The following is a 7,978-nucleotide window of genomic DNA, read 5'->3' on the forward strand; positions in this document are numbered from 1 at the left end:
TCCTTTTCTTGTTTAAATCATTATCTTGGTTAACTATTAAACTTGTCTTTGTAAGGAGGATGATTTCTGTATTTAAAACAGAAGAAATTCTCCTAAAATTGAAATACAGTATATAAAACTTATTTTGCAGAACTTGAAAAGTTTTTTGCAATTATTACCTTCTATGAGATCAGACTTTAAAAAAAAATAAATTATACCACTGTCGATCCACGTTTCCCGCTTCGCATCCTCTAATTGTTTTTCTAGACATTGTAAAAGGGAGACAGACCTCTTCTTAGTCCCAATCTATACTTAAAGGACCACTATAGTGCCAGGAAAACATACTCGTTTTTCTGGCTCTATAGGGTCCTTGGGTCCCCCTTACCCTCTGGGTCCCCCTCCTGCCGGGCTCTAGGGTGAGGAAGGGGTTAATCCCTTACCTTTTTCCAGCGCCGGGCTCCCTCAGCGCTGGGGATTCTCCTCCTTCTTCTGCCGTCATCGGCTACGCGCCCTTCTCTTGCCGCGCATGCATTCAGCCAGTCTCATAGGAAAGCATTATCAATGCTTTCTTATGGACGGCAGCGTCTTCTCACTGTGAAAATCACAGTGAGAAGCGCCTCTAGCGTCTGTCAATGAGACAGCCACTAGAGGCTTGGTTAACAAATTTGTAAACATAGCAGTTTCTCTGAAACTGCTATGTTTACAGCAGGCAGGGTTAGTCCTAGATGGACCTGGCACCCAGCCCACTTCATTAAGCTAAAGTGGTTTGGGTGCCTATAGTGGTCCTTTAAATCAGTACCAACTTTAAAAATATATGTCCCAAATGTCCATTAACGGTCTTAATCCTTTTATAATATTTCACCCATTTAAAGTCATATTTATTTTCTTGGTTATCATTTCTAAATCCCTTAATTTTAGAGTTGTGAATTTCTCTTGGTAGGATTTCCATAGAGAGACTATATAGTATGAGTGAGAGCAGACCTCCCTGCTTTGTCCTATTCTCTATATTAAACCATCCTGATTTTAAAGGACCACTCTAGGCACCCAGACCACTTCAGCTTAATGAAGTGGTCTGGGTGCCAGGTCCCTCTAGGATTAACCCCTTTTTTTTTTTTTTATAAACATAGCAGTTTCAGAGAAACTGCTATGTTTATATTTGGGTTAATCCAGCCTCTAGTGGCTGTCTCATTGACGGCCGCTAGAGGCGCTTCCGCGCTTCTCACTGTGAAAATCACAGTGAGAGCATGCAAGCGTCCATGCGACCGGCTGAATGCGAGCGCGGCTCCTGTCGCGCATGCGCATTCAGCCGATGACGTCGCAAGGAAGAAGGAGAGGAGGAGGAAAGCTCCCCACCCGGCGCTGGAGAAAGAAGTAAGTTTAACCCCTTCCTCCCTCCAGAGCCCGGCGGGAGTGGGTCCCTGAGGGTGGGGGCACCCTCAGGGCACTAGAGTGGTCCTTTAATGACCACTCCCCGTTTTTTGTTTCTCTTTAACGGGTTATAATGACATCTTGAATTATACATCCAATTCCAAATTATACCAATGTTTCCTTCAGGAAACCCAAGCTTACCCTGCTAAATTCCATAAAACATTCCCTTACAGGGTTAAGATGGGAGTCCCATCAACTCTAACGTGTGTGTGTGTGTGTATAATGTATAATGTATTATATATATATATTATATGACATAAAATTTCCCATTTGGCTTATAGGTCAGCTGTTTGTAATAAAACCAGTCTGATTTATAGTTATCAAATGATAGTCAGGTAATCCTGTCTGCGATCATACGCGCATAAAGTTTAGAATCCACATTTAGCAGCAACATAGGTCTTTAACTACCGTAATTTTCTTTGGATTCCTGGTTTTAGGATTGGAATTGTATTACCTCTGAGCATCTTCTGTGAGATTTTGGAAACTATTTGATGTTCTCTATTAAGTGTGGAGCCAACTCAGATCTAAAGGTTAATTCTCTCTTACCAATATATCTTTTGGAAGCTATATACTTCTTTTATCTTTAGGGTGTGGGCTTTTTAATTTAATGTGTGTGTGTGTGTGTGGTTTTATTTATTTTTCCGATTGCCTTATTTTGGTAAGTTCTATAGAGAATAGTAATTATTAATGGGCCTTGCCATTTTTTTTTTTCAGGTGATAAACATTTATTATATACGATCTTTAAAATATTACTTTAGTTATTTATTTTTTTTGCCTTGTTACTTTTATAATGCCAATTACGTTTTAAAATCTCTGGCACCCCACTTATTAGTATTTTATTTATCTTCTGTTCTGTCTTTTATTTTGTTTTGATTTTATTTTTCTGATGTTACTTGTAATTTATTTTGATTTAACTCATACAATTTAATATAAAGCTCTGGCAAATTACATTCTGTTTTGTTTTTAATTATTTATTAACTTTGTTTCATGAATTGTCCTAACTTTGTTTTTGTAAAAAAAAATGTTTTTCTAATAATCTGATCCAACATAGATTATTTTTTGAGTCAGGCAAAAGGGATAGGTCTCGTGTAAAAAAAAAATTAAAAAAAAAATAAAAATATATATAATAGTTTTTTTTTTTCTTTACGAGACCTATCCCTTTTGCCTGACTCAAAAAATAATCTATTTTGGAGTAGGTTTCCTGTGATCTGGAATAACAGGTATAGTCTCTCTAATCTGTGTGTAATTACCCTGATATGAATCTTCTGGCTAGATATAATTACATTCTTATCTGATTGTTACCACTTTAAAAAATAAATATTATCTACAAATAATTTAAATCACATACCGTACCTATATTATTAGTTCATTTACATCTTTCAATCTTCTTAATTAATGTTGCCATTAAGCAATCCTGTGAGCAAATGAGTTGGTGCAAGACATTGTCAGTTGTGCATACCAGAATTATAACTCTGCTTTCTGGATCTTGCTCAATATATTTTTAATAACCAAGTCTTTAGAAATTAGGATCGACACTTTTTTATTTATTTGTTTTCCTTCTTCTTCATATTATCTAATAATGCCCCATAAATCTTAGTATATTTATTATGTAGATAAACATTATCAGAAGATCTCCAATGGTTTTCTTGAATGTTACAATTGTCTACTTGTTGATTTTCTTGATAATTATAACATCAGGGCTTGACAAATTTGTTTGGAATATAAGGGCCAGCTAAAAAAGTTAGGAGCCAGTCATTTTCAACAAAAAAATGCAATTCTTAAAGGGACACTATATAGTCACCAGAACCACTACAGCTTGATGTAGTTGTTCTGGTGTTTTATAGCCTGTCCTTGCAGGCTTTTCAGTGTAAACACTGCATTTTCTTCAAAAAGGTGGTGTTTACATTACTGCTTAGTAACGCCTCTGGTGACAGTCACTCAGCACCCACGTTCAGTGTCTCCAAGCTCTGCATGGAGGCGCTGAATATTCTTTATCGAGATTCGTTAATTTAATGCATCTCTATGAGGAGATGCGGATTGGTACTGCTGTGCATGCACAAAATCCTCCCAATGCTTTTCCATGGGAAAGCATTGGCTTGGCTAAGATCTGCCACGGAGGTAGTACCAGCCATGCCGAAACTGGCACAGCGTAGGTGAGTGGGGGGGGAAGGTGAGTAAAAACATCTTCTTCATGCGCTCTCACATGACGCGCGCTCTCACACACACTAACATGCTCACATACTTTCATTTTTGTTTTAATTGAACCCCATTCAGCTTCCCTACCTTTTTGCCAGAGCTGAGTGGGTCTTTCCCTGGGGTCCCGTGGGGCTGCTCTCTTCCGAAGTGCAAGGGAGCAGTACTCTGCCTGTAGCTGCTCTCTGTATTGATGCTGGGGCCGGAGTGACGTCATGCTTCCGGCATCATTACTCATTACTACAGGCAGAGTACTGCTCCCTCGCACACCGCCTACAATGCTCCCGCGTGCGGCCGTCTCCATCCTCCTCAGAGTGACCAGCCGCCCGCCTCAAATATTCTCCTGACTGCTGCCAACAAAGCTCCCTCGGCGGCCACACGAACTAGAGAGCTGGCAAATCCCAGGCGCCAGGGTGAAATTTCTAGTCGCCATGGCGACCTGGTGCCTGGGATTTGTCGAGCCCTGCTGACATGATAAACCTTTTTATGCTGCGAATTCAAACCTCTTGCGTTTATTGTGGCAAATGTTAACGGTTTGGTTATTATGTACAAATGTACTCATATTTATTTCTTTTGAATTCCGGATTTGAGGTGTATTAACAAACAACAACAATAAAATATCACATACAATTCCCTCAGCCATGAAACGTCAACATGATTCCGTGTTTGTACTCTTACGCCTTACCATCAACGATAGAATCTGATTATTAATCCTTCAGCTGGAAAATGTTGTGTCTTTGTTCACCTTGTGATTAGCCAAGGCTTTTAAAGGGGGGGAAAAAGGGGGTGGGGGATCTGCAAATAAAGCTCAACGAAGTGCTATTGTGTTGGTAATTTCCATAATATTCTTTCTCTTTACTTCATATCCCTTCTTTCTTCATTCCTTACCTTTTACCTAAACAACATTCAAAACCCATTATTCAATCAATATAATTAATTATAATAAGTGTTCTATCCTCTGGCAAATTGCTATAATCCATGACTCCATTTTACCCTAATTCAACCCCATTTAATATATGTGGCTTGAGGGTTCCTTCTTTCAAAATGCATGACTCCAAATCCCTCTGTAGAGAAATTGTATAATGTTTGGAATGTAGTATTCATTGAATTGATCAGTGAGATTTCAGGGGCATGATCTATACACTAAAACTACTTCATATAGCTAAAGTTGTTTTGGTGACTATAGGGTCCCTTTTAAAGGCAGTATGTGAGTGCACGTGTAAGGATGGGTGTGTCCAAACTTGCATGTATGTTTAGGGTAGTGTGTATATTGGCATATCCGTGCATTTTTAATAATGAAATGCCAGACGCACTAGAGTGAGAGAAAACCATTGCGAGATACACCTACTGTTATGCCTTTATCGACAGTTTATAAATGTCACATTTTGTACAGTAGAAACCCTTAAATTCTATGCAAATCCATGTGTTTATAATACATATATAATCATACACAAAAATGCTCTTGCACTCACGCTTTAGTGTCCCTTTGTAACCGGGTGCTAGCAAGCCAAGGCTGTATTATCCATTCTTCCAAATAGGTAGCTGCACTCACGGATTTTAATTGTATTTGATCCTGATGAAAGTCCTCTGTGCAGGACTGAAACGTTGATCGCCTTTTAAATATTTATTAATACATTTTGGACTTTTAAAATCCGTGAGTGCAGCTACCCATTTGGAAGAATATATATTTATATATTGTGTTTGCATTGTAGAGGATATCTTTCAGTTGTGTGCCTAGTCATCTAATTTCTCAATGTACTTGGCAGAGAATTCCCTCTTTGCATTGTATTACCGTATCTAGTTATGTGTCATGTGCAAACAATCACTTATGACTTTTGATACCAATTACAAGATTGTGAATAAACCAATTGATGGTGGAGCATAGCAAAGAAATTCCTGAGAATCTTCACTTATCACTATTACCTAACCTGAAAACAAGAAATGTATTTTCATCTAAATCAATTGTGCAGTAACCGTTTGTACGGCACTGCATCAAATAGCTTGGGAAAATTCAATTGATCACATCCACTGTGACACCCTGATCTGTGCTTCTACTGACTGCTTCATGGAACACAATTTAAAGGGATACTCCAAGCACCATAACCACTACAGTCCACTGAAGAGGTTATGTCAAAAGTGCCCTGGCACCTACCCATGGTAATTAGTCAAATAGCCTGGGGGGAGACACCCAGTGGGGCGGGGACACACAAAGAGACAACGAGGGGCTGGGCAAGGGGCAAAAGAGACAGCAAGGTTTTAACTAAACTCATTAGATTTTAGTCATGTCGACTGAAATCTACTGGAGATTTAATCGACTGAAGCATTACAGATGACTAAAATACGACTAAAACTTAAATGGCTTTTTAGTCAAAAGACTATGACTAAACCTAAATTAAATTTGCCATCAAAATTAAAAACCTCTCTTTACATGTAGTATATGATACCATCTGCCCATCTGCCTTAAATGCTTTTTCAGATTTTTCATTTAACTGACTTTCCGGCGAAGCCAGTTTACATTGTTTTTAGTTGGTTTCTCTTTCTCTATTTGTTTAATAGCATTGTGTTACTGGTATAATTTATTTTTACATGAGTAAGGAACTATTAATCTTGAACGATTGCAAGAAGGGAACATAATTTGACATTGGAAGAACCAATGTAAATCATTCTTGAGTTGGGATAAAGGTTCTTTCTATTTGTTTTGTTACTTGTCTGCATGTTGAGTTACACTACAATTGTTCGTCCCTTTCTTTGTTTACTATCCTTGAGTATCAATGCCACAGTACTCGCACAAAAAGAAGGGAAAGGTTGGCACCAAGGCCTGCACTTTGATCAGAATCATAAATCACTAATTTGTTTTTATTTTGTTAGTAGCACAACCTCTGAGACCAGAGGGCTTACTATGATTTTTTATTTTTTTTCTTCCTGTCATTTCCCTGCAAACAAATAAATGCACTTTTATTTGTAGTGGTTGTGGTGCTTGGAGTGTTCATAGAATGTGACAGCAGATAAGAACCATTCGTCCCATCTAGTCTGCACAGTTTTCTAACTACTTTCATTAGTCACTGGCCTTATCTTATAGTTAGGATAGCCTTATGCCTATCCCACGCATGCTTGACCCCTTAAGGACCAAACCTATTTTCTCTTCTGTCACATCTGCAGAGTACCACAGTGGTTTCTTAAATAAGTTTAAAACTCTCTCTTAAGGTGGCTTTGTCAATTAAAAAAGATAATTTCATAAAGATATATTTATGAAATGTTCATAAAGACCGTTTTGGAATGCCAGGCCCCTCCTACTTTGTGTTTCCCGTTTACAGTCCAAGGTCCAATCAAATGTTTCCAATTTAAAGGAACACTATAGTGTGAAGAATACAAATGTGTATTCCTGACACTATTGTTCTAAAAGTGCCATTCATGTCCCTGGCCCCCCTTATCACTGTTAAAATTGTATTTTACTCACCATTATTCCAGCGCGGTGCTGGTCTTTTCGCGACGCTGGAATAAAGATTGGCTGAGATCTTCACACTTGACTATATTAGCCGTTCCCATGTTTTCCCATAGGAAAGCATTGGGAGGCTATTGTGCATGTGCAGCAATACGCAGCTCTGCACCAATCTGCATCTCTTCCTATTAATGCATTGAATCCGTGCATCTCTATGAGAAACATTCAGCGCATCCATGCAGAGCGTAGAGACGCTGAACGTCCGTGCTGCACATTATGCATTTTATTCACATGTGCCTGAGATGTAGCTACACCTCGACACAAACATGCTAATTTCTTTATAGAGGCAGCGTTTCAAGCAGTAACTCTGCGCCTGCAGATTGCTTGCACCACGACTACTTCTAACGGCAGAACTGGTTATTATAACGGAAGTAAGATATTTAAGGCACGATTTACAGTGTACAATGTTCATGCCTATCTACTGCCAATATATTCACTGGTCCATGATCAATATCTTTAATATATGTATAATAAAGTTTTCAACAAATTATTTAAAGTGTCTCAAGTCTGCAACTACATACAATTTTTGTTCATGTTGAACCTGTAATCTGAGTAATGAGTAAGTATAGTGTTCATTGTTTTTTCTGACAAAGGCAAATTGGATTCCTGATATGAAACCAAATGCCTGATTATGACCACATATTAGTCTGCAGTAGTAGGAGCTGCAAGGGTAGTCCGTGACCTCTTCTTCTAATCTCCTTACCAGTCTATAAATTGAATGACACGTGAAAGCTTCCAAACATTTTAACTAAACCTGGAGTCATAGTTTCCCACACATGTTAGTTCAGTTATTTGCTGATGATCTTAGCAGAGCTTAAGAAATCCCAGGAGTCACTGCTCCTGAAAATGAGCGTAACTCTTTAAAGAGGCACTCCGAAC

This window comes from Pelobates fuscus, chromosome 10 (assembly GCF_036172605.1).
Source record: "Pelobates fuscus isolate aPelFus1 chromosome 10, aPelFus1.pri, whole genome shotgun sequence".
Lineage (NCBI taxonomy): Eukaryota > Metazoa > Chordata > Amphibia > Anura > Pelobatidae > Pelobates > Pelobates fuscus.